General features: G+C 46.2%; 1 pseudogene; it reads left to right on the top strand.

Annotated features, from left to right (window-relative positions):
* The first annotated feature begins 1,074 nt into the window (after positions 1-1,074).
* On the top strand, positions 1,075-2,396 carry LOC147710402 (uncharacterized; annotated as a pseudogene).
* The last annotated feature ends 24,949 nt before the right edge of the window (positions 2,397-27,345 follow it).

The following is a 27,345-nucleotide window of genomic DNA, read 5'->3' as shown; positions in this document are numbered from 1 at the left end:
CAAATGAGAACACCTTTCAACTGAAAAACGTGACTTAAAAGTGGGAGGAGCAATACATTGATCCCATAGACTGCTAAGTAACCAAAAAGTATATAAGCCACACCTGTGGGATAATTAGTATCGTTTCAGAGAATCAATACGGGTGATGAAACTACGAGCAAGGTAATGATTCGGGACTGCAGAAGCATCTAGACAATATAGGTAGCTACATCGGCCCTTGCACGTCTGCATAGAGTTATGTCGCCCAAACATCCATCGCGCACTACGCGGAATACAAAAAACTCTGCAATGGCAGCAGCAGCGGCGGCGGCCGCCCCCTCTATTTCTGTAGCCTCTACTGCCTTGGCTACCTCGGCCCCCGCGATAGCTGTATCAATGGCAGCACCTACTACAACAACCCCGTGGCGGCGGCAGCAGTGCTGGCCCAGGTGAATTTCATGGCGAATCCTGCTTCTTCCTTACAGCCCCTATCTTCGGACAACGCATCCCAAGATTCTGTGATTCTGAAGGGGAGTGACAGGAAGGCGGCAGGTAAGACGATTCTGCGCCCTCCTGTACTAACAAACTGTGGAACAATACCAAAAGTGTTTGCTCAGAAGGGCGTTTGTGCTGACACTGGTGATGTCTCAAAGACTGGGGTGGCTTCGGGGAAGGTATCAGCCCCTCCGCTTAGTGTCAGGACACAAGACACTTCCATAGCAATAAATGATGAAACTGAAACACAGGCGCTATCACATCCACCACCAGGGTTGTCTAAGGATGGAACCGCCCCCACCACAGAAACAGGGCCAGCAGCGCCAGTCCCCCCAACTGTGCCATTATTGGATAAAGTCAACTGCGATGACTTCGCCACTTCTCCTAGGGGCAATGAGACTCAAGGGACCCAGGAGATCCTAGAGGACCCTGAGGTAACAGAAGGAGCTAATGCGGAAGGGGGGGGGGCTACCCACAGTAGAAACTTCCACAATGTTGCCCGGCGCTTACGGGAATTCTAGAGGGACTCTGCTTGATATCTCTACGGCTACTGCCACAGCTTCTGCGTTGGGGGGCCCAATAGGCACAGGCACAGGCATGATGGAAGAAGATACTGGACTTGGGGTGCGTCAAACTGACGATTCCTTTCTGGAACTGGTTGAGGAGCAGCCCTCCTTTGAGGACCTTGATGATGAGACGGAGGAGGAGCTGGATAAATCTACAGATAACTCTTTGATCAGGTTGTCCTCACGGAGACGTAGAGGCAAAGCCAAGGCAAGCTACAAGAAGAGGGGGAAAGTTTTGTCTAACCTGACGCGTCCTGCAGGAGTAGTGCCCCTAGCTGCTAAAAAACTGGTTATTGACAAGAGTCCGCTAAGGAAATGGATTGAGGCCAAGGGGCTAGTCAAGAGCATGGCGCTAAGGCTTTCAGGGGTAACCCCACAGATAATGAGACATCACAGGTCCCCATACCGGGGCCACTCAGTGCGCAAACCCCCAGGAGCACTCCCTCTGAGTCAGCCACAGGAGAGAAGGATCATTTGTCATCAGCTGCAGGCTCTAATCAGCCGGTTTTTGTAAATATAAATACAAACCCAAATAAATCATCTGATGAGACACTGAACCCAACAGAGGGGACTGGGACGGGGAACACCGACCACTCCCAGCTGGATACTATATTAAAACTTTTGATTAGCCAAAGGGGAGAATCGGAAGAGCACTATCAACAACTGAAAAGTGACAACGTAAGACTGCAAACTTCCATATCAGATCTAACCTCCAGCTTAAGGGGCGTCACACAGGAGATAATAGAGCTTCAGCAACGCACAGTCGCGGTAGAAGAGGAGACATCACGGATAGGTTTCACTGCGGAGCGTCATGATGCCCAGCTAGCCCAACTACAGGGGAAAGTCGAGGACCTGGAAAACCGGCAAAGGAGATCCAACCTTAAAGTTTATGGAATTCCGGAAGGGCTAGAGGGGTCTGACCCAAGGGCATTTCTGGTGAAACTGTTACCTCAAGCCTTTCCAGAACTCTCTGACTGGGATTGGGACTCCCAAATACAAAGAGCACACCGACTTCCACTCGGCTTAAAACGGCAGGACAATAAATTTCCACGCCCGTTTTTAATATACTTTGGCAATTTCCTGCTCCGACAAGCCGTTTGGCAAAAAGCCAAACCTAACACCCCAATAACTATTGGCAATCTCTCCATCTTTACCCGCTCAGATCTTAGTAAAACCACGATGGACAAAAGATGGGAAATGCGAAAACTAATCGATCCAGTCAATAAATTGGGAGGTCAAGCATACTTGCAGGAACCCGCCAGACTTAAAGTGATTACGAATGGGCGTACAAACTTCTTTAGTGACGTACACGAGGCACAGGCATTTTTGTCTAGCATCAATAGGAGCAAGGACTGAAAAATTTTTTTTTTTTTTTGGGGGGGGGACTTACCCCTACTTTTCGCATATGATATAAGTATGTTAGACAGATAGAAATGGGAATGTGAAGGGACACAGGAAATTCAAGGTTGAGGGGGGGCGAACTGTTAATCACTAGGTATCACTAGGTATTACCAGATAGTGGTGAACTTACAATTTATTCTGTTAAATATATCATCATGGCATCATAGTTTGATGCTGCATTATTAATAGCTGCAACTTCAGGGGGAGGGAGACTCGGACTCTCTGCTGCAGGCGCTGCCTCACCAATGGCAGCAGATGGTGAGTGGGTGTGGGGGGGTGGGTCTCCGCAGACAGGGGAGGGTGTGGAAGGAGTGGGTATGGGGGAGGGCGGGGGGAAAAATGAAAAATATTTTCAACCTGGTAGAGGGACAGAACGTGAGATTTGATTTTGTAAAAAACTTTTTTGTCTCTGAACAGTACATGAAGAACAATTTATATGGCTTAATAGAGCTGATGGAATGGAGGCTGTTTATTGTAATTTTGCTCTATATCAGTGATGCATAATATTAAATGCTTGGCATGGAATGTCTCAGGCCTAAATAACAAACGTAAAAGGCGTTTAGTCGCAGAAGAGCTAAGACTCTATAACCCCCAACTTAGTATTCTTGTCGGAAACACATATCACAGATAAAGACAAGAAACTGCTGAATCAACTGGGATTGGAGCTGGTAATAAGCTCAGCTGTGGTTTCCTCAACAAGGGGGGTAGCAATCTTGGAAGATAAAAGATTTAAAGCAGAAATAATTAAATCAACTCACGACAAAAGGGGAAGGTGGGCGATCACTCAACTCTGCATCAACAATACGAAGTTTGTAGCCTGTGTTGTATATGGTCCTAACAAAGATGAACCCAGAATATTTGATCAGCTAAATATAGCATTACTAGACTGGGAGGGAGAATTAATAGTTATGAGAGATTTCAATTGTATCTTAAATTGCCAAATAGACACTACTCGGCCGGGTAATCACAAACGAATGTCCAAAACTAGAGCTTCTATTCTAGATCTATGCAAGATGCACAATGTCAAAGATGTATGGAGATATTTACACCCAAATTCTCCTGGCTACACATATTATTCAGCACCTCACAAGTTATGCTCCCGACTAGACATGGCCTTTGTTTCAGATTTCTTGATGAACTCTGCATCAATAGTAATCTACCCCCGCATTTCATCCGATCATAACCCCATCATGGTGGAATTTTCTATTTCTTCGAATCGCAAACCTCCCAGACCTTTTACGTTCCCTAGGAATTTAATATCAGATACGTCTTATATTTCGCAGTTAAAACATCATATAATAGAATTTTTAGACATCAACAGAAACACTACTTCATGTTTAATAGTATGGGACACTTGTAAGGCAAGCATCCGAGGGTTCACGCAATCTTATGTCCTGAAACAGAACTCTGAAAGACGTAAGAACGATGCAGCATTGACATCTGATATTGCTGCTGGAGAGATTCGGTTAGCACTAGCCTTAAGAGATAACTTACCTACTCTGGAAATCTGCGCAAATCTAAGCCAGCTAAAATGTAAGACCAAAGAAAAACTTCTAAAAAAAAATAGTCCTCAGATACATAAATATAAATTTTCTAATTATGAGGGTGGAGACAAAATAGGCAAAATTTTAGCCTTTAAAGTGGCAGAAGATAGAGTGGATTCCACGATTACTCAAATAACAGGACTTGACAACAAGAAATATAGTAAACCAAATGATATCACCCAACAGTTTGCTAAATATTACGAAGCTTTGTACACCCCGGAATGTACGTCTAACGGTTCTGTAATTGAGGATTACTTAAGAGAAAATCTAACGAACCAGCTAACGGCGACTGAAGTAGATGCTCTGGCCATAGGCATAACGAGAAAAGAACTAAAAGAGGCTATACTATCGCTGTCTGTAGGGAAAGCCACAGGTGAAGACACCATTCCATTGGAAATCTATAAACTATGCTTAGATGAACTAATACCTTCTCTTTTAGAAGTGATATTACATATTGGCAGGACAGGACTGACCCCCAGCTCCTGGAATAAAGCTAAAATAATATTTTTCCACGAAAAGGGCAAACCTAAAGAGGAGATGGGTTCATATAGACCCATATCCCTGATTAACACAGACGTAAAAGTTTTCGCAAAATGTTTGGCCAAAAGACTTGCACCACTAATGCCCAGAATTGTAAATATACAACAGCACGGGTTTATAGCAGGGAGGGACACATCAGCCCATCAACACAGCAATAACAGCATTTGACATAGCAGAGGTAGAGGCCACCCCTCTTGCTATGATAATGCTTGATGCCGAAAAGGCATTTGACCGGGTGGGATGGGACTATTTATAGCGCACACTGGGATCTTTGGGCTTTGAAGGGGAATTCTTAAATGGGATCCGTGCACTTTATGACAAACCAACGGCACACATTAGTTATGGAGGGCTTACTTCGCCGTGTTTTTCAATCTTGAGGGGCACTCGTCAAGGGTGCCCTTTGTCACCTTTATTATTTGCCCTCTCACTTGAACCGTTCTTAAAGGCCTTGGATACCCAACCTGGAATAACACCATTCAAGAATGGCACACATAGCCTAAAAATTACTGAATATGCAGACGACATTGCTATTTATTCGTCTGAAGTAATCGAGTCCCTAAGAGCTATTAATCTCGAAGCACTTAAATTCGGCACAGTTTCAGGTTATAAACTGAATACACATAAAACTCAAATAATAGCTAATTTTGCCCCCCCCGACACCACTACCAGAAATCTGTAAGGTTGCAACCTATCTTGGAGTTAAAATCACCTCAAACATTAAAGAACTTAACGCTATTAACTATAACGATCTAACGAAAACTACCATCTCGACTCTGAAAAAATGGCATCGACTTCCACTAAGTCTAATTGGTAGAATAAATTTGATCAAAATGAAAATCATACCTAAATATTTATATTTGTTTAGATCAATCCCTTTGATACTGAATAGGCTTTTTTTTTAAACAATTAGATGGGATTTTTGGTAACTTCATCTGGGGGTACAAGAAGGCTAGGAGATCATTAAAGGTATTGAAAAATCAGATCGGGTCTGGCGGCCTTAATTTTCCTGATTTGAAATTATACTTTTGGGCATCATTTGTAAGACGCATACGGTCATTATTAAATATTGAGGATACGTTATTTTACCACCATTTATTGCTAAAAGGCGACTCTAACCAATTTTTACTTCACATAACAGACCCAAATTACTACAAACGGGTCAAGTTCAAGACCGCACGTGACATAATAAGAGTATGGAAGGATATTCTCGATTACTGCAAAACCACTATATATCACTCTCAGCTGATTCTATGGAACAATCCTGGCCTACCGAGCATATTCAGCGATGGAGAATCCCGTAGATGGCAGCTGAAAGGCGTAACAGTTTTGGGTGATTTGTACAACTCTCAAGGCATGCTAGACTTTCCCACTCTAAAACACCTATATGGTCTGTCTGAAATACATAGGTTTAAATATTTACAAATCTATGATTTTTTTAGTGCTCAAAAATAAAATCAATAGCGTGTCGAGCGGTGGTATCTGGGATTGCTTAAATTCTAGGAAAGAGAAATCAATCATCAGCTCGACTTACAAATTTCTCATAGGCCTCAGACCTGACGACAGTGATATACTTGCTAAAAAATGGAACTCCAAACTTGGAACAAATTTTACAGGAAAACATATTATTCAATCTTATACTAATATTCATAACTCTGTACGGTCATCTAGTTTAAGACTCCAACAATACAGAACCACCTACATGCTTTACTATACGCCAGAAATTTTTTCGAAATGGCCCACAAGCAATGCCTTGGGAGATAAAACCAAATGCCCGAAATGCGCTGAATATGCGGCGAATTTGGTGCACATGCTGTTTTCCTGTCCAATGCTCGGGAAATATTGGGAAGAAGTGGGAAAAATTTTGGTTGCTAAAAACATTCTTAGCTCCCCTATAACGGCGCCTATGGCATTATTTGGCCTACATCTGACTAATCAACCACGCCCTGCATTGGCATCAATACTAATTTCATGTGCTAAATTAATCCTAGCAAGGGCCTGGATTAGCCTTAATATACCTAACGCCATGGAATGGTGGTATTTAGTCATTGAAATCAAAACAATGGAGTGTACTCTAGCAGAATTAAGAGGCATTCGGTCGCTAAACAAATTTGAGAAAATTTGGGGGGACTTAGATTGAACTGAATGACTTAAACACTAACTTTTACTGACAAGTGGATTCTGCTGGTAGATCTTAGCCTCCCTATTATGATATGATATTTGATTTATAGATTCCTGTGTATGTATGTGATATATTTGACCTTATTAATAGCATTTTTTACTTTACCTCTCTCTTCTGTATTTAATCAAACTTTTTGTAAAAATTAAGTTCATCCAAATCAAATCACAGGATGATGTAAAATAATTTTGAATGTATTGTTGTCTCGTACCAGGTGAAAATAAAATAAAAATATTTTTTTTTAAAAATAGACAATATATTTCATTTCCTCAGAGGGAACATATTGTTAATGTATATTTAAAAAGACATAAAACATTATGTCCCCTCCAGAGGAGTTGGATGAATTTCGACGGAGGAAGGAAAGAATATCGAAGAGAGGTAAATTATCTTAATGGGTATATGTTTTATATATTTAAGAAAGAAAGCAAAAATATTTAAATGATTATAGAATTACGTTTAAATAGAATATAATAACGAGTTCAGTAAGAAACCATTACAAGAAATATAGGTTATTTAAGAAATTACTATGTGCAAAGTAATGATTAGGAGCGATGTCATAATCTTCAATTTATCTCTCATTTCCACAGAGGGATCAAATTGTTAATGTATATTTTAATTTATATATAACTTTATGATCCTTCAACTGGAGTTGGATGACTTACAACCCAGTATTTTTTTTTTTATTATGCAATTATTTCTTAATGATTGAAAAATGTAGTATAAATAAGCTTTCGAGAAAATACTTTCCAATAAAGGAGAATACTTTTTATCTTCTAAAGTGAAAATGGGTTAAAATTATTTATATTGAGTAGGGCTTTCACCAATTTTCACTCGTGAAGAACAGGAGGATTATCTTCGCAAGCACGTTTTTTCAACAAAATAATATAAGTGTGTCTTCAAATGTTAATGTGAATATTAATACTTTTAATTTTAAAAAATGATTGTAAAATGTAATAATGACATGAAATGTACATAAAAAAAGAAAGATTAAGTAGTGAGGGAGTGTTTGTAGTAGCACTTCTATTCTACTTTATCTGAAAGTAAAAAAAAACCCTAACATTTCAAAAAAGGTGATGGGGCAACACTTATATAATGTAAACTTATGAAATGAGTGCTTATGATAAAACAAAAAAATGTTGTCCAACGTGTGATACCAATGATTGAAAAAAAAATTGCATTTCACCCATGTGATGAATATTAAAGACTCAATAAAAACAATTTGAAAACGTGTGCATTTTTCTTTCGAGGATTCTTTGAAGAATTATACATGTAATGAAAGGACAAATTACTCCATACTAAAGGAAAAAAGTCAGCACAATTATGATACAATACAAAATATAATAATATTTTTAAATACCTTTACAGTCTGCAAACTCGTAATCAGAGTACACAGTTTAAGTTAAAAACACCCTACCACAACTAGTTTTAGAAACGCATTGTAAAATAAAACGCGCCACAAAATGGGCTACATACATGGTGAGTGTACCGTAACGTCACATAGAAATAACAAGCCAATCAACATTAGGATCAGGAAGGTAGACTCAACAACACAACAGCCAATCAAAAGTTTTTCAAAATCTGCGCAAGGAAAGGGATTGGTCGCTAATACGTCTTCTTACAATGCTTCACAACTAATCAAAAACAGGTTTTGAAAGTTTCTCTTTTTAACATACGAGCAAATCAGATAACCTTGCAAGTACACACAGCGAGAGGCAATTATTAAAGATGACTTGCTTTCGCAAGACCCCGAAAGACTTCTTCAAGAATAAGTACGCATCTAATGATTATCCACACATCACAAATCATCTCTTGTCACTTTCTCTTCTTTTTGAGTGTATTGTGTGAGGCAGACTGCGTGATCCTATGCCTAGAGCCCTCGAAGGCCCTGGAGACTGCCATGCCTCAGGGCCAGCTCCTACAATGTCCCGGGGTGCCTCCCCCGGGACACTGCTGTTTGCTATGAGAGGGCGTGAGTCTCGTGCCTTCCGCACTCCCATAGCAAACTTAGGGGCCCATTAGGAAGTTGGGGGGGATCTCCACCGCCATGCAGGCGGAGGCGATCCGCCCGACATCCGTCACCGGCCGCCACACATTTCCCCCCACCTTATTACAATGGCGGGGGGGACCAGGGCGAACGTAAACACTGTTCACCGCTTTTCCGCCCCGGTCGCCTTGCGGCCGGGGAGGAAAAGGGTTTATATGGCTGGCGGTGTCTTTCAGACACCGCCAGCCATATTAGGATGTCAGGATCAGATGCCTTTCCGTGGCAGCAATGCCGCCACAGAAAGGCATGCGGTCTTCACTTTGGGGGTCCCATGTGGGTCCCCATGGTGAAGGCGAGGGGGAGGTGCACATGGGGGTACCTGAGGAACCCCCCTGCATTTGCACACGCAATGTGGCAGGCACCGCATGGTGCCTGCTGCTTTGTGTATGCAAATGCATCACAAGCATTTATAGCATTGCGGTGGTTGCTGGTGTGAAAACCGCCCGCCGCAATGTTATAAATGCATGATGTGCATGCCACTGTGGCGCCGCACAGCTCGCGGGCGGTCCCATTTTCCACGAGGATGGTGGGCGGGCAAAGTCTGCCTGCTATCCTAATGGGGGCCTAAGTTTGCATTTTGAAAGACACAATAGTGCAATCTGTTCTCACTTTCAAAATCCAAACCAGATTGCTTTTCCACATCCAAGATAGCATCTCCCCATGCGGAAAAGCACTGCCGGCTCCCAAAGAACGTGGGAAACCAGCAGGACAGTGGGGCATTGTGGCTCCCTCTACGGTCCCTAACATTTAAGACCCGGGGGATAGGGTCCCAGGAATATTAGAAATTACTGATAGGGACTACTTTTTTACGGTAAAATTAAAAGTCGCGCATCCACCTCAGTGTGGCCCCCTGGTGTGCACGCGCTGGATGCAAGACTCATAATCTGTAGGGTGCACGACTCCAACGCCTTTGGTGCACAACTTCTATGCGTTTGGGAGCCGACATTGCTTTTTCACATGGAGACCTACTAACATGCAGCTCGCCATGTGGAAAAGCAATCTCATTTACATTCTGAAAGAGAGAAAAGATTTCCTTGCTATGGGAGGGCGGGATACACACCCCAGGACACTGCAGGTGTCGACCCTCCCTCAATACATAATGCCCCGTGAGTGGTGCTCCCTGGGGCTTTGAAGATCATACTGCCCCCCCAACCATTTTCTTTATAGCCCCGGGGGTAACGGGGCCTCAAGTGCTCCAGAAGGGGCACACAGTCCTCCTCCCACAATGCCTAAAGCCCCAGGGAGTGGTGGTGCCTGGGGCTTTGGAGAACTTACAGCCCCCCCACCATTTTTTTTGTAGCCCGGTGGTAACGGGCCCTCGAGTGATCCAGGAAGGGGGCCACACAGTCACACAGTCACCCTCCCACAATACATTAACCCTCGGGGGTGATGTTCCTCCAGCTTTGGGAACCTTCAACCCCTCCCCCCACCATTTTTTTTTTACCCCATGGAGTGACGATCCCCGGGGCTGGAGAGCCCCTCTGGGCCACCATAAAATGTAATAATTTTGCTCCTGGTTTGTAGCACCCCGAGGTCTAATTTTAAGGGACCCCCTTAAAACGTAATAATTTTGCCCCTGGTATTTACCCCCCTAGGGGCTTATTATAAAAAAAGCTTGGTTTTGTTTGATTAATTTTAGAGCAGAATACGAGGAACCCTACACAGACCTAATGATTTTTTTTCTTTTTAAATGTGGGCCCTGGGGGTCCTCTGGGACCCCCTAAGCAAGTCTAGAGAGTAACATTATTTCTACCCTGCCCCTTTCTCCATTTTGCACACATATTTCCCTGACTTCCACAGCCACGCTTCTACCGAGGCAGAAAAAAAAAATATATATGTATATCACTTGGCCTCGTGACACCTCCTATGGCTTTGCGCAATAACGACGTGTGATGCAAATATATTTTATTTCAGTTTCTTGCCTTGACGTGTTTCGGCCGGACAAGTGGCCTTGATCATATATATATATTATACGTATATTTAAGGTACATAGATGTAGAGTTAAGAATAGTAAATCTATACTCATCAATTTGCACTTACCTTCTCTATTTTTTGGTCCTCAATATTTTTTATATGTCCACAGAGACAGATAGTCTGTCATTGATCTCCTGTCCACAACTAAGTCCTCTTTGTCACTGTCTAGAAGTAAACCCCAACAGCAGAGCCACTAACAGTCACGGGACACAAGATATAGTGGAAAGGACACAGTTGGTTGGGTCAAGAAGATGACAATTTTCTAGAAAGCAGCATTTTACGTATAGCATTGTTATGACTGCAGAAAACTGTGCACATAAAATGATAGGACAGTGTCTTCAGTTACAAAGTTACTACACATAAAACTACACTCATAGTTTGTCAATAGCAAACTTATACCCAAGCAGTATATATATATATATATTTGTGAATAAGGCCCTTTACATTTTATGTAAATAGCCCAAGGCCCCACAACCAATGCTAGTCATGTGTTGGCTTTTAATTTCTCCTCACTGACACAATACCAGAGAGTTCTAATGCTTTGAACAAACCTAAACAAGCATGATAGTTCAGTAACCATAACAAGATAACAAGAAGCTTTAAATCAGGTACAAGTGAAAATATTTCTAATACTAATTTATATTTACTGATGTCATGTAATTTATTTAAACATCTTACATAGAACATGTAAAACAACAATAGAGACACTGGCTACCCTACAGAAAGCAGTAAGCTGTTTTAAGCATTCAGTCTATCAACTAGTTTTTGTAAAGATCTCAATAGTGTGAAACAAAAATGTTGACAGCTGCATTGTAAATGGAAAGGGGCGACCAATCGGTCCCCCCGAACGTATGGTCGAGTACCACGATCCCCCCGGGAAGCCATCTTGGGCGGGAGGCGAGTCTCGGCTGGTATGCCCGAAGCGGCGTAGCCGGGGCGCGCCTTTTTCCCGCCCTAGAGTGGGCTGGCCTAGACACCAACACGGCCGGCCACGCCCTTGGAGGCAGGCGGGGGCGGGTTCACGCCCACCCTGAAGACGGATAAAAGGAGCGGAAGCTAACAAAGCATCCTCTTGTTCCTGTGCTCTGAAGCTGCACCTCCCCGCTGCACGTGAGCTCGAGACGGAACGAAGAGCAATTTTGAGCGTTGTAATCCCTCTTTTTGTCTTACAGATATCCCGTCTAAGAATGCCCAAGAAGGTCGGAAAGCGGGTCGGTACCGATGAGATGCTCCGTATGCTCATGAAGGAGATAGCCGATCTGAAGAGAAAGGTTGAGGCCAAGGACGGGGAGGGAGGACCGAAACGGCCTTTACCGGGAACAATTCCCGGTGGAAAGAGCAAGAGGCCCAGAAGGGGAGCACTTGGGGGGGAGACCCCGGTTCCCGAAGCTCCACGAGAAGAGCCAACCCCGGCGCCAAAGGAGGGGAACCCAATCCCTGTGGTGGTCACCCCTGCGAACAGGGAGGATATGCCCCCCGAGTTAGCGGCGCAATTAGCAGCGTGGTTGGGAAACGATAGCGAGGGCGCCACGGCTGACGACGCCCGGGCAGTGATGAGACAACTGCGGGAATCGAGGGAGGCTGCGAAAGCTCCATCTCCTGTTCCCCCACAGGTCCCAGCGGTTGGAAGTACAGCAGGCCCAAGTTCGGCGACAAGCGTGGGGTCTACTTCAGGTAAGCGGCCATTGCCGATTGCGGGGGGGGACTCTGCACCTTCTCGAAAGGAGAAGATTGCCCAGCACGTCCCACTAGAAGTCAAGGAGTTGATTTGGGCGGACAAATATGTAAACATGTTTTCATTGCTTACCGACCATTACGAGATCGAGCATGTAAAGAGTCAAAAGGAGCTCATGCATCCGAGTGTTTGGCGCGCTAAAATGGCCGCCTTTAAGGTTGATGAGACCATTGGTACTTGGGGCAGAGCGTGGGGAATTTTTACTTCCATCATGGGGGAACGCAGACCTGAGTTGTTGACCGAGTTACCCATCTATCAGTCACGTATTATGGAGTATTCTGTGGCATATGGGGGCAATCAGTGGTTCTGCTATGATAATCTGTTTAGAAAAGCTAAGGAACACAACCCGTTGTTGTCCTGGGACTGTTACGACTCTGTGTCTTGGCAAAAAATGGAGAGTACAGGGATGTTGAAGGTGCCATTAGTAGGGAGTAACGGGGGGGAATCCTCCCGCCAAAACTCTGGGACGCCCTTTCGGACAGGTACAGGTAACGAGTCCCACACGAAGCCGAGTGGCAACACAGGTAAAAGGGGGATATGTTGGAATTTTAACAGGGGCAAATGTACCAGGCCCCAGGGGTCATGCAAATTCAGACATGAGTGTGGGGGATGCGGGCAGCCATCCCATCCTGAGTCCATGTGCAGAGCCAAAACGGGTGATAACGGTGGTAAGGGAGGCGCCAAACAGGTCTAATGTAGTCCGAGGGGCGCCTTTACCGACCCCGATTGATACCATGGCAATGATTCCTTGGCTCAGCGAATACCCAGATTATGCTTCCGCTGGGGTGTTGCGGAACGGGTTTTCATATGGTTTCCGCATCCCAGTGGGGGATTTTCAGGGGGTACCGGACTGTAAGAATCAAATGTCGGTCTTACAGCACACGGCGGTGGTTCAAGTAAAGATTAGGAAAGAGGTGACTCGAGGTCGTGTCGCCGGTCCATTCGATTTGCCGCCAGTTGCTAATTTTGTGTGTTCTCCTCTAGGGGTGGTTCCCAAGAAGGACCCGGGGGAGTTTCGGCTGATACACAATTTGTCAGCCCCACATGGTCTTTCCGTAAATGATGCGATAGATCCGGAAGTATGTTCGGTGCGGTACGCATCTTTCGATGAGGCCGTCGCCATGTTGAATCGCCTGGGGCCAGGGACGCTGATGGCCAAATCGGACATCGAGTCAGCGTTCCGGTTGCTCCCGGTACACCCAGACGATCAGCGTCTCCTTGGTTTCCAGTTTCAGGGTCGCTATTACATGGATAAATGTATGCCAATGGGATGCTCGATTTCATGTGCCTATTTCGAGAAATTCAGTTGTTTTCTGCAGTGAGTATTCATGAGGAAGACAGGTTTTCAACATGTTATGCACTATCTCGATGACTTTCTGTTTCTGGGGGCAGCCGGGGATTCTGAGTGTGGACAGGCCTTACATGAATTTTGTGTCCTAATGAATCAATTTGGTGTGCCATTGGCGCCAGGTAAGACTGTCGGTCCCTCGACCTTGATCGAGTTTCTGGGGATCGAGCTCGACTCAGTGGAAGGTTGTTTTCGTTTACCTAAAGAAAAGGTGTTAAAATTCAGGTTATCCCTTGAGACATGTATTCGTGCAACGAAAGTGAACTTGCATCAATTACAACAGGTGGTGGGTCAGTTGAATTTTGCCCTGAGAGTAATGCCGATGGCGCGCCCCTTTTCCCGCTCGATTGCACAGTCCATGGTCGGCTTGAAGGCAGGACATCATCGTACGAGACTCTCGGCAGAGGTTCGCCAGGACATGCGCATTTGGATTGCATTCCTGGCGGATTTCAATGGTCGAATTGTCTAGAATAAACCAGCAGTGTCTTCCGAGGAGTTGGGACTATGGACAGACTCGGCGGGGAGTGTGGGTTTTGGCGCCATATTGGGTACACAATGGTCGGCTCAAAAATGGCCGTCATGGTGGCATGAGTGCGGGTTGACGGGTAACATTGCTTTTCTCGAACTATTCCCTATTCTGGTGGCCTTGAGAACATGGCCAGAAGGGTTTAGGGGTCACTCTGTGGTTTTCTGGTCTGATAACATGACCGTGGTTGAGTGTATCAATAATCAGGCAGCACGTTGCAAATTGATTCTCCGATTACTCAAGGAAATTGTGTTGTTGTGCATGCAACTAAATGTACTGTTTAGGGCGCGGCACGTGCCGGGGCTGATGAACCAAGCGGCTGATGCGCTCTCTCGTTTCCGTATGCAGGCCTTCTGGGGTTTTCGGCCCACAGCGGACCCGGTGGCGGCACCCTTTCCCGAAGCTCTCTGGTCTCTCGGTGCCCCGAACTACAAGACCTCGTGGGAGAGAGTTTAGCACCCAGGACGAGGAAGGCATATGAAGGGGCGTTCCGTTCCTATTGGGCCTTTTTGGGTACTTCCGGGAGGGAGCTTTGGGGTCTGGAAGAGTCTGTAGTAAGATTCCTGCTCTCTTTACGTCACGCAGGCAAGTCAGTAGCTACGGCCCAGAGGCATCGGGCCGCCATTTCCTTCATGGCAAGGGCTCATGGGATCCAGGACCCGACAGCGTCTTTCGTTGTACAGAAAGCGCTACGGGGGTGGCAACGCCTTGAAGGTCGCAGAGTAGACGATAGGCACCCGATAGGTTTGGATAGGTTGGCCCTGTTATTATCCGTGCTACCGGTAACATGTTCATCCCACTACGAAGCAGTGTTGTTCCGAGCCGCATTTGCATTAGCATTCCATGGGGCTATGCGGGTAAGCGAATTAGTGGCAAAGAACAAGCAGGATACGATGGAGGGACTGTGCCGGGAACACATTCAGGTCAGAAAGGAGACGATGACGGTCTCGTTTGTAAAGTCCAAATCCGATCAGGATGCAATCGGGGACTGTGTAATCATCCAGAGGATCCCCGGGTCCGCCATGTGCCCTGTTGGGTGCGTAGAAACATATTTAGCGCAGAGGGTGGCAGCATGGGGGGGGACCTTGTTAAGACACGCTGACGCCACCCCACTGACGAGGTTTCAGTTTCAGCGGGTGCTTGCGATGTCGATTTCTGCCGCGGGCTTGAACCCCGGCGACTTTGGGACCCATTCCTTTCGGATAGGGGCTGCTACGGAAGCTACAGCCAGGGGTCTGAATGTTGATCAAATAAAACGTGTGGGGCGTTGGTCCTCGAATTGTTATAAGAGCTATGTACGGTTGCACATGTTGTGAAGCTGTAACGATGTACTCACGCTTCTTGTTTTTTGTTTGGTTTTCAGTTGCGCAAGCCTACGAGGCGGGGCGGACTGTCCAGTCGACCCAACACCGGGGGGCCAGCGGTCAGACATTACCGGCTGTGAAAAAGGAGGTGTGGGTCGTGGGCCACTCATACGTGAGGCGTGCCGCAGACGTATTCAAAGCAGGTGACATGACTCACGTGGCTGGGGAATACGGGTACAGTGTGTCCTTCTACGGAAAGGGCGGGCTCTGTATTGACCAGTTTCAAACATTTTTCGAGGTTTTGTTAGGGCGGACAAGGTCACCGCCGTCTGTAGTCATAGTACATCTTGGGGGCAATGATTTGGTGACCACTGGTAGACGACTTCTTCTTGAGGCGATGCTTTCCACGGTAAGTTGGTTAGCGAGAAGAGTTCCAGGGTGCACAATTGCATGGTCCCATATGATCCCACGGAAAGTGTGGCGGGGGGCTATGTCTGTTTCTGCACTGAATCATTCAGTACGGAAAATTAATAATAAAATGAGTAGATTGTTTCGTTCAAGTACACTGCATTCTGTTTTGCATGGTTGTATTAAGGGGGACAGTATGTATTTGGGGGACGGTGTTCATTTGTCCCGGGTGGGGAACGAATTACTCATAGGAGACTTCATAGCATGGTTAAGGAGTTTACAGCATGACCTTTAGGTAGCAGTATTTTGTGGGGGGTCCGGATAGCCGGTCAACTATCCGGCCTGTGGCGGTAAGGTCATGATCGGTGAGCAGTAATTGGAAGATCCCTATGAGGGGGCGTCACCCATTACGGATGGGAGCGCGCGGGGGAGGTGGCCAATTGGCCCCTCAATGGGGAGGCGGTCCTGTCTAAGGAGAGGCCGCCGGAAGGAAAGGAAAGGTGGTCAAGGCCCCTTCCTGGATAGGAGGGGCTACGGCCCCTCCTGGGGAATTTCCCGGGGCCAGGACATCTGCGACGGCAGATGGGTAAGTTGTGTGGGGTGCGGGAGGGGGTTTACGCTACCTTTTAGACACCTCACACGAGTCCTCGAACGACCGTTAAATGGCGTCGAGTTTATTTGGGCCCCCGTCAAGTACAAAGGGAAATTGGTAAATGCACTTGAGGTACGCCTCTGTGCGGTCGCCCCTCTCACAAGTGAGGGGGGTATTTCTGGTTTAGGGATCTGACACCGGTTACGACCTTGCCGTTGGCCCTTAACGTTAGGATGTACAATTTCAAGTCAAATGTTTTGTAGGATGTTAGTTCGGCTAGGAGAACCTTTGTATTAGAGATCTGTTAAGGTTAGCCAACATCGTAATGTGGAAATGAAATTGTACATTATATGAAACTGTTATTTTAATGTTTTCTTTTGTTTCATATTTTAATAAATACGGGCGGGAAGGGTGACTCCCTTCCCGCCTTCCAAAAGTTCAAGAACTGTTTCCGGTTTCCCAATTCTTGGGGATTGTGTTGAGAGGGGGTGGCGGGTATCTCGGCCATATGGAAAGGGGCGACCAATCGGTCCCCCCGAACGTATGGTCGAGTACCACGATCCCCCCGGGAAGCTATCTTGGGCGGGAGGCGAGTCTCGGCTGGTATGCCCGAAGCGGCGTAGCCGGGGCGCGCCTTTTTCCCGCCCTAGAGTGGGCTGGCCTAGACACCAACACGGCCGGCCACGCCCTTGGAGGCAGGCGGGGGCGGGTTCACGCCCACCCTGAAGACGGATAAAAGGAGCGGAAGCTAACAAAGCATCCTCTTGTTCCTGTGCTCTGTAGCTGCACCTCCCCGCTGCACGTGAGCTCGAGACGGAACGAAGAGCAATTTTGACCCACCCACCAGCCCCTGAGGACAGCGATTCGTTGTAAATACAGTTGATAGTATCTTTGATTTTCTCTGCTTTCTTGCAGGTTGTGATGATTGTCGTGATAGTTCTTAACGATGCAATAAAGATTGATGATTGTCAGTATATTTTGCTAATAAAGTAATTTTGAACAAGGATTGATCAGTATTTATGCTTGATAATAAATGCTGTTTGCGTTAGAGATCTTAGTAACTTAGGTAAAACTGTCGTATTTATTTTGGTCGGGCGGTAAGGTCATGATCGGTGAGCAGTAATTGGAAGATCCCTATGAGGGGGCGTCACCCATTACGGATGGGAGCGCGCGGGGGAGGTGGCCAATTGGCCCCTCAATGGGGAGGCGGTCCTGTCTAAGGAGAGGCCGCCGGAAGGAAAGGAAAGGTGGTCAAGGCCCCTTCCTGGATAGGAGGGGCTACGGCCCCTCCTGGGGAATTTCCCGGGGCCAGGACATCTGCGACGGCAGATGGGTAAGTTGTGTGGGGTGCGGGAGGGGGTTTACGCTACCTTTTAGACACCTCACACGAGTCCTCGAACGACCGTTAAATGGCGTCGAGTTTATTTGGGCCCCCGTCAAGTACAAAGGGAAATTGGTAAATGCACTTGAGGTACGCCTCTGTGCGGTCGCCCCTCTCACAAGTGAGGGGGGTATTTCTGGTTTAGGGATCTGACACCGGTTACGACCTTGCCGTTGGCCCTTAACGTTAGGATGTACAATTTCAAGTCAAATGTTTTGTAGGATGTTAGTTCGGCTAGGAGAACCTTTGTATTAGAGATCTGTTAAGGTTAGCCAACATCGTAATGTGGAAATGAAATTGTACATTATATGAAACTGTTATTTTAATGTTTTCTTTTGTTTCATATTTTAATAAATACGGCCGGGAAGGGTGACTCCCTTCCCGCCTTCCAAAAGTTCAAGAACTGTTTCCGGTTTCCCAATTCTTGGGGATTGTGTTGAGAGGGGGTGGCGGGTATCTCGGCCATATGGACAAATTCAAGATATATAAAAGATGCAAAATAAAGGAAAGCCCACTACAGGGCTTATGAAAAGGGCATTCATATAGTGAACAATTGTTTGAATAAAAAAAATAAAAAAAATCAGTTCAGCCTGGTGTACTCACCAGGAATATTTGAAATAGTTTAGAAACGAGCTTTAAACCCAGATAGTGAGTCAAGGAGAAACTGTCTCTTTAAATTCTTTCATCAGACTTTTTTGTTTTAAGGAAAACATAGTGATATGTATATCCATATCTGCAAGTAACCCTTTTGAAAACCTATCTGTGAACAGGATTATATAATACTAACTCATTACAAGTGGTCCAGAAAATTCCAGCCCCTGTGCAAACCACTTTGTGCCAAATACCTGGAGTTACCACAGGGGATATGTACAATGAAGTGGCGGAGTGTGTCGTTAGCCTCCTGGGCTTAACAAAATGCTCTGCCACTTCGTAAAAGCAAGGCTGCACCATATTTACAAGAAAGTGATGCAGCCTTGCATTTCCCCCTGCAATGGTGCTAAGTTTAACAACTTAGCACCATTGCTAAAGTTCCAAATGTAACTTTAGCATTTTGTAACTTTCATGTGTGCTGCTTCCTGCCCATAAACAATCCTCAAATGCCATTTTGTGACTTTCATGTGTGCTGCTTCCAACACATAAACAATCCTCAAATGCCATTTTGTAACTTTCATGTGTGTTGCTTCATGCAGCACACATGAAAGTTGCAAAATGTTACAAAAGTTACAAAAAGTTACAAAATGGCATTTTTTAAAAAGGTTTGTTCATGTACAGGAAGGGGCAACTTCCTGTACATAAACAAGCAATTGCATTTTGCTTTTTCCAGGTGCGCTACACGGAAAAATAGAAAATGAGGAGAAGTAATGCATTTCTCCTCATTTCACCAACTTAAGACCAGGATTTTCCTGGTCTTAATTTTGGCCTTGTCTCCTATGTATGCCACCCTTGTACATAGGGTGCAGCATCAAATACAGTGGGTGCTGCCGTGGAACGCCCACCATAACACCCACTGCACGCCCCTTTTACGCTAAACATAACGTGAAAGGGTACCTTATGTACAAGGCAGCGTTAAGCCAATTTAAGTAGCATAATGCTGCATTGTACATGAGGCAAGGGCCCTATCGCCACAACAATGCCACAAAAAGTGACTTTCCCGTGGCGATAGGGGCTTGTACATATGCTCCAGAGTTTCTTTAGTCCAAGCCGTTTTAATCTCCATGAGCTTCTACTGTTCCTCGCTTTTTCACCACATTTCACACGTTCAACTTGTGATATCCAACTAAGCTACAGGCCCTCAAGCATAGATCGATCAAATGAGGATTTGGCGTATTGAGATTTGACTATGTGTCGAGCCTGTGATGGAACATGTATTGGCACCGGCCGGCTAACACATTAAGGGGCACATTATGATGGCGGACGGACCTGAGTCCGTCCGCCACCATAGAGTTCCCTCCTGTGCAATTAGGATGTGACTGCCACCCTGGCGGTCACATCCTCTATTTTTAACATTGCGGCGGGTGCGGCTTCAAGCTGCACCCGCAGCAATGTTAAAAATGCACGCATTGCATTTGTATGTAGAAAGTAGCAGGCACCATGCGGTGCCTGCCGCTTTCTGCATACAAATGCAGGGGGGTACCATAGGTACCCCCCATGTGCACCCACCACCCCCTTCACCTAGGGGGCCCGTAACGGGCTCCCGCAGTGAAGTTACACATGCTTTTCCATGGCGGAAAAGCCGCAGCGGAAAAGCATGTTTCAGAGCCCATCCTAATCTGGCTGACGGTGTCTGAGAGACACTGTCACCATATTAGTGCTTTTCCGCTGCGGTTGTAAGCCAACCGCAGTGGAAAAGCTGCGGACGGAAACCAGGACCCACCAGCCATCCTAATGTGGCGGTGGGTCTGTGGTGGGTCCGCAGAGGATTTTCCGCATCCTCCGGGCCGGCGGTGGCTTCCGCCGGCCCTGAGGATGCGGAAAATCCTCCATCCTATTGAGGCCCTTAGTTAAGAGTGGTCTGAATTAAGTGGATGGGTCTGCATGTAGCGGAATATATTTGGCTAGGTGTGTAACTTTCAGAAAACCACGAAGATCACTGCGATCGACAGCAGATACTGAGGTAGCTGTCCCTAAGTGGTGTTGGACCTTGCACAGGAAAGCAGCTCCCGTGCCATGGAATCAGTTGCCTTTTCCACTGTTTTCTTCCATTACATTTAGGGGTTTTCGAAAGGAATTCACAATTGTATTACTAAACATGGAATCGTCTAATTTGGATGTTTGTACATCTATGTTTTAATTTTCCTGCAATTGTTTATTGGAGTGAGTAAGGATTAGATCGAACCTATCAGACAGTGAAAGCTGTCTGGGTGCAAAAAGCCTACTATGAGCGTATTAAAAATTCACAAGGGCTTACAACCCAGGCATTGCTTACCATTATCAGACTTTATTGTCACTCTCCCCAGAATGCTTTATTTTCAAAGGTTTCTTTGTCCCAGCTTGTCTACCTTGATTGTTCGTCCCCTGGATTATAGACTCTCTACCATCTCTATGATTGGTTGACTTTTACTCTTCCACTGCTCACTTTCACGTGTATTTCTTCTCTTGTCACCTTCGCTCTCTGGTGTTCCATGGTGTTTTTTTTATCGCTGCCTCAGCCTTGTAAATCTGAGGCAGTGTCAAAAAGCAATGGGTGCTGCAGTGGAATACCTACACCAACACTCTTTGCCGCAGAGAACTGCGGCGGAAAGGGGCATTTTTACAAGTTGGCCCGAAGCCACGCAAACTAGCTTAGCGCCATATTGTAAATGTAGAAAATGGCTCTACGCCACCAGAGAGTCAAAAAAGTGACTCTCTGGTGGCTCTGAGGGCTTATAAATAGGCCCCTCTATGTAGCTCTCTCCATTTGTGCTTCTTAGATTGATCCCCGTGTTCCTCTCTTCCTCATGTGCTGCTTTTCCTGTCGCCACTAACGGCTCCCCGTATTAACTTCTCCATAACTCCCCAACCCCCTGTTCCTTATTTTTATTGCTTTCCAACAAAAAAAATATTTCTATTTACTCATCCTACTTGGATCCTCCTCCTCCTTCTTGGATTTGTAAACAAAATATTAAAGCAAATTGCATCTGAGTAATTCCATTGGTACGCATATGTATTCTTATGAATGCCTACTCGTACATCCTCAGGCATGCGCGTAGAAGTGACAGCCATGCTCACATGGCTTGCGCATTTTTATGCGCATGGCTTGCGCATTTTTATTTATCTATTTTTTTATTCATATATTTTTGTGTATTTATTGAAGAGGCTTCACAACATCCTGCAAAAAGCCCGATGTTGTAAGGCATCTCGAAAAGGCATTGGCAAAGCCAATAAGTCCTAATGGCAACACCTTTTGCTTTGCCCATGCTTCATTTCATGTTTCAATGTATTATTTTGTTTTCACACGCCCTATAAAATAGGCTAAAATAAGAATACAAACAACACAATTTGACTCATAAGCAGCATATTATGTTTCATGCCCAGTGCTTCTTAATTGTCTATGCAATGTTTATTAGCTTCCAATTTTGGCTTGAGGCAGCCAGTCTTACCCACGCTTGAAATCATCTTTCATCTCGTCCTAAGTCTCTTTGGTGGGAGCGCTCAACTGAAACCTGGATACTGACTCCGACAGTCAGAGTTTTCCCTGAAGCATATTCCACTTTGACATGAATTAAATCAGAACAGTCTCTGGCACCCAGTGGCTGCCATATCGCTGTCCTTGCTGTTCAAGTAAGGGATTAGTGGTCTGTTGTGAGTCATGCATTTCACAAAGCATAATCCATGGCTGAAATTAGCACTCATTCATAGGTCTACTGATGTGCTTTCTCCATAGTAATAACACTCTTTACGCCGATGAAAGGATCTACCCGCAATGGCAATATGCACCTGTAGAACCCGCAGAGAACAGGCATGGGATTGCACAAAAATGCACACTCTGCCACTTACAATAATCACTAACTGCTTCAAATGCAGTATTTTTTACACAAGAGTACCCAGTTGCTAATGACTTCAAATGCTAGCACAGGGACTGCTTGGAATCCCCCACAAACTCTCTGATATGAAATAGTCCTCCTGCTACCCCAAAGTTGGGTCTGAGAAATACTCCACTAGCTCCCTTATTTATCCAATTGGGTACTGTGCTAACAAGGAAGAAAGGAAAGTACAGTTCCATTGGTGGTATGACCATACTCTTATACTCACACCCCTCTAACACCACACGCAGATTCAATAATAACAAAAGGGTATGTCTCCCTCTAGTGGCATGTACTCTTCTCCAATGAGCTATCTTTTTCCATCATCTCTGATCCGTTTTTGCAGCTTTTTTTGATGGATACATCTGTGTTAATCATATTCTCTGAAATGTAATGGTGCTATGCATTATTTTCCACACCCAAATGTAAACTCTCATGCCTTTTCCAAGACCCTCTGGCTGGGGGGTGGCCATCAGCGATTTAATCGGTTGTGAATGTTGCTTCAGCTGTCTGTTCACTGACACTGGGTATTGTTGTCGGAAAAGGTAAACTAAAATTCCCTTATTTTACTTGACTCTCCTGAGGTAGCTGAGATCAGAGAACTTTTAAAGCATAGACAAAATGGGCGATTGCCCAGGGTGACTATCTTTTATGCCCCCGAACACCGCGAAAGTGGACTGTCTCTTTATCTCACTTCTGTGTATTTTCATATCTAAACCTTTAATATATAATTCAATATTGTTAGACAACATAGGGCTTGAATCAACAAAGAATGAGTGATAAAATTCTAAATTGTTCACAACAGTGCCCCAAAATATGTCTTGCCCATTGCATCCAAAATCCTTAAGATGACAGTGGTAGCTTTGTACTTTATGTGGCAGAACCAACAAGTGAGATGTCACCGAAGTGGTCATAAATGTAAGTAAAAATAAACTTGGGAATTTTTAGAAGAAGTATCTGAAAATACAACCCAGGCAGCTAGGACTACAGCTCACCCAGTGGGAGTTTTGGTCCCTAAATCAAGCAAGGAAACTTGGCCCCTAATCCTGCACATGAAGAGTTAGTTTTGCACTAACGTTTCTCCAGAGGACTTGAACGTAATTGTAGCAACTGGTACAATTTACAGACACTTTTATTACAAGCATGACTGACAGATCTTAAATATTCCAAAGGTGCATGATATTTTGGGACACCCTAATCTTTCCAATGGATGTTTGATAGGATCTTCCTGCAAGAGTGGCTTGAACAATCAGGACAATTGCAATACACTTAATAACATGAACACAAAGCTAAAGGCTTTCAATCAATTCAAATAATCTGGGTATTCATTTTGCATGATATTATTATCCATACTTATAAATTATAGTGTGTAAAGTCCCTTACGTGTGCCTCCACAACCTCCCAGTTTTCCACCATGTGTCATCCCAATATATTTGTAGTCAAATAATAAAATCAAGAATCTACTGTAAAGAACAATGCAATCAATCAATCAATCACAGGCATTTATATAGCGCACTACTTACCCGGAGGGTCCCAAGGCGCTGGGGGGGGGGGGGAGGGAGTGCTGCTACTGCTCGAATAGCCAGGTCTTGAGCTTCTTCCTGAAGGAGAGGTGGTCTTGGGTCAGGCGCAGGTCGGTCGGTAGGGAGTTCAAGGTCTTGGCGGCCAGGTAGGAGAAGGACCTTCCTCCCATTGTCATTCTTCGGATGCGAGGGACGGCGGCGAGGGCGTGGCTGGCTGATCGGAGAGGTCGTTTGGGAGCGTAGAAGTTGATGCGGTTGTTGAGGTAGCTGGGGCCTTGATCGTGTAGGGCTTTGTGTGCGTGGGTGAGGAGGCGGAAGGTGATTCTTTTGTTGACGGGGAGCCAATGTAGGTCTCTCAGATGTCCGGAGATATGGCTGTGTCATGGGATGTGGAGGATGAGTCTGGCTGAGGCGTTCTGGATCCGTTGGAGTCTCTTCTGGAGCTTGGCGGTGGTTCCGGCGTAGAGGGCGTTGCCGTAGTCCAGTCGGCTGGTGACAAGGGCCTGGGTGACCGTTTTCCTGGTCTCGGTGGGGATCCACCGGAAGATCTTCCGTAGCATGCGCAGGATGTTGAAGCATGACGAGGAGACGGCGTTGACTTGTCTGGTCATGGTGAGGGAGGAGTCCAAGATGAAGCCCAGGTTGCGTGCGTGGTCTGTCGGTTTGGGTGCGCTGCCCAGGGCGGGGGGCCACCAGGAGTCGTCCCAGGCGGAGGGTGAGGAGCCCAGGATGAGGACCTCCGTCTTGTCTGAGTTCAGTTTCAGGCGGCTGGTCGTCATCCACTCGGCTACGTCTTTCATCCCTTCATGAAGGTTGGCTCTGGCGGGGTCGTTGGTCAGGGAGAGGATCAGCTGGGTGTCGTCAGCGTAGGAGATGATGTTCAGGTTGTGTTGGCGTGCGATGGCCGCGAGGGGGCTCATGTAGACGTTGAAGAGGGTGGGGCTCAGCGAGGATCTTTGAGGGATGCCGCAGATGACTTCGGTGGCCTCTGACTTGTACAGTGGTAGACGGACTCTCTGTGTTCTTCCATCAAGGAAGGAGATGATCCAATCAAGTGCCTTCTCCTGGATTCCGACGTTGCTGAGGCGCTGCACTAGGGTGCGGTGGCAGACAGTGTCGAATGCCGCGGAGAGGTCTAGGAGGATAAGGGCCGCTGGTTCTCCGTTGTCCATCAGGGCTCGGATGTCATCGGTGGCCGCGATCAGGGCGGTCTCGGTGCTGTGGTTGGCTCGGAAGCCCGACTGTGAGGGGTCGAGGGATCCATTCGTCTCGAGGAAGGCGGCCAGCTGCTTGTTGACGGTCTTCTCGATGACTTTGGCTGGGAACGGGAGGAGCGAGATGGGGCGGTAATTCTTGAGTTCGGTGGGGTCCGCTGTAGGTTTCTTGAGTAGGGCGCTGAGTTCGGCGTGCTTCCAGCTCTCCGGGAAGGTGGCGGTGTCGAAGGAGGTGTTGATGATGTCCTGCAGGTGGGGTGCGATGACCGCGTCGGCCCTGTTGAAGACATGGTGAGGGCAGGGGTCGGTCGGAGATCCGGAATGGATGGAGTTCATCATGCGGATGGTGTCTTCGGTGCTGATCGGAGTCCAGGCGCGGAGGGTGGTGGTGGGGGGCGGTGGTTCGGTTGTGGCGTGCGTCTGTTGAGTGCTGAAGCTGTTGTGTATGTCCGCTATCTTGTTGTGGAAGTAGGAGGCGAGGGAGTTGCAGAGGTCTTGCGATGGGGTGATGTCGTTGTTTCCGGCGTTGGGGTTGGAGAGCTCTTTGACGATGTTGAAGAATTCCTTGCAGTTGTGCGCGTTGTTGTCCAGCCGGTCCTTGAATGCAGTTTTCTTAGTGGCGCAGATCAGTTGGTGGTGCTTCCGGGTGGCAAGCTTGAGGGCGGTCATGTTGTCCGGCGTTGGTTCATGCAAGGGCATGAAAAGGCTTATTTCGCAAGCTACACTGTATGCAGCAAAGTTATGACCCAAGTTAGATGGTATGTGCTGAAACAGAAGAGCTAATGATAAGGCTTCAAGAACATTGCAGGTTCACATATCAAACACATCTTGCATGTTGAATCAATCTCACTAACTCAGGACTCAAGAATGTGTTATTCTTAGCGATAAAACTGTCATAACAAGTCAAAATACCTTACATGACGCCTCCAGAGCAGTCATGACATACATGCCAGACTCTACTAACCAGTGTCTTCTCATATTAAGTAAACAACATAAAAAAACATTAGCAAATCAGTATTAAGTATCGGTCAAATAACAAACAAATATATTTGGTAAATGAATGCATTTTCTTTCTCGAAACATGAGCCTGTCATTTTCTGAGTAAACGTTTTTTTGTTCTCTTAATTTTTACAATAATGCCTCTTTTTCAAAATGACACCAGCTCATGAGTTACTTGGAGGAACACTCTCTCTTGCACCCCACTCAATCGGGCTTCAGAGCAGGACACTCCACAGAATCAGCCCTACTTTTTTCCACCGAGGGCTTAAGGAGCATAGTGGATGATGGAGAGACAGCAGCATTGGTTTTACTAGATCTAAGTACAGCTTTGGACACCGTGCTGAACTCAACGCTGCTGTCCCGGCTGTCTGACATGGGAGTGAAGGGACGGGCCCTTGCCTGGATAGAGTCCTTTTTGTCCAACAGGAGTTTCCAGTTGCACTGCCCCCCCTTTAAATCTTCTCGCAGAAACGTTAGCCATGGGGTTCCACAGGGCTCGAGTCTGAGCCCTACTTTGTTTAATATCTATATGGCACCCCTGGCCCGTATAGTCGGGACATTTGGGGTGGGCATTGTCAGTTACGCCGATGACACACAACTGATGTTTAAGCTCACGCCCGACCACAGAGAAGACGCCACCAAGTTCTCGAACTGCCTCTCATCGGTAGCAGCTTGGATGAACCACAATTGCTTACGCCTTAATGGCGATAAAACTGAGTTGCTGGTAGTAGGGAAATCAGCTACAGCATGGTCGCATATGTGGTGGCCTACGGAATTGGGCAGTCCACCTTGCCCGGTGGAGTCGGTGCGTAATTTGGGCATAACCTTGGACTCTGATCTCTCCTTTGAATCCCATGTCAACAAAGTAACAGCCAGGTGCTTCAGTATACTGAAAGCTCTCCGCAAGGTTCTTGACCGCCTACCCATTGACTCTAGAAAGACCATAGTCCATGCCCTGGTAACCCCCCACCTTGATTACGGAAATGCCCTGTTTTAGGTTTGAGCCAAAAAGGATTACACCAACTCCAGTGCGCTCAGAATTCCGCAGCTCGCCTTGTACTTAAACTACCCCGCAGGACATCAGGGAAATCCGC

This window comes from Lissotriton vulgaris, chromosome 5 (assembly GCF_964263255.1).
Source record: "Lissotriton vulgaris chromosome 5, aLisVul1.2, whole genome shotgun sequence".
Taxonomy (NCBI): Eukaryota; Metazoa; Chordata; class Amphibia; order Caudata; family Salamandridae; genus Lissotriton; species Lissotriton vulgaris.
Note: the sequence above shows the minus strand (reverse complement) of the source record. Positions and strands in the feature narration are given on the sequence as shown.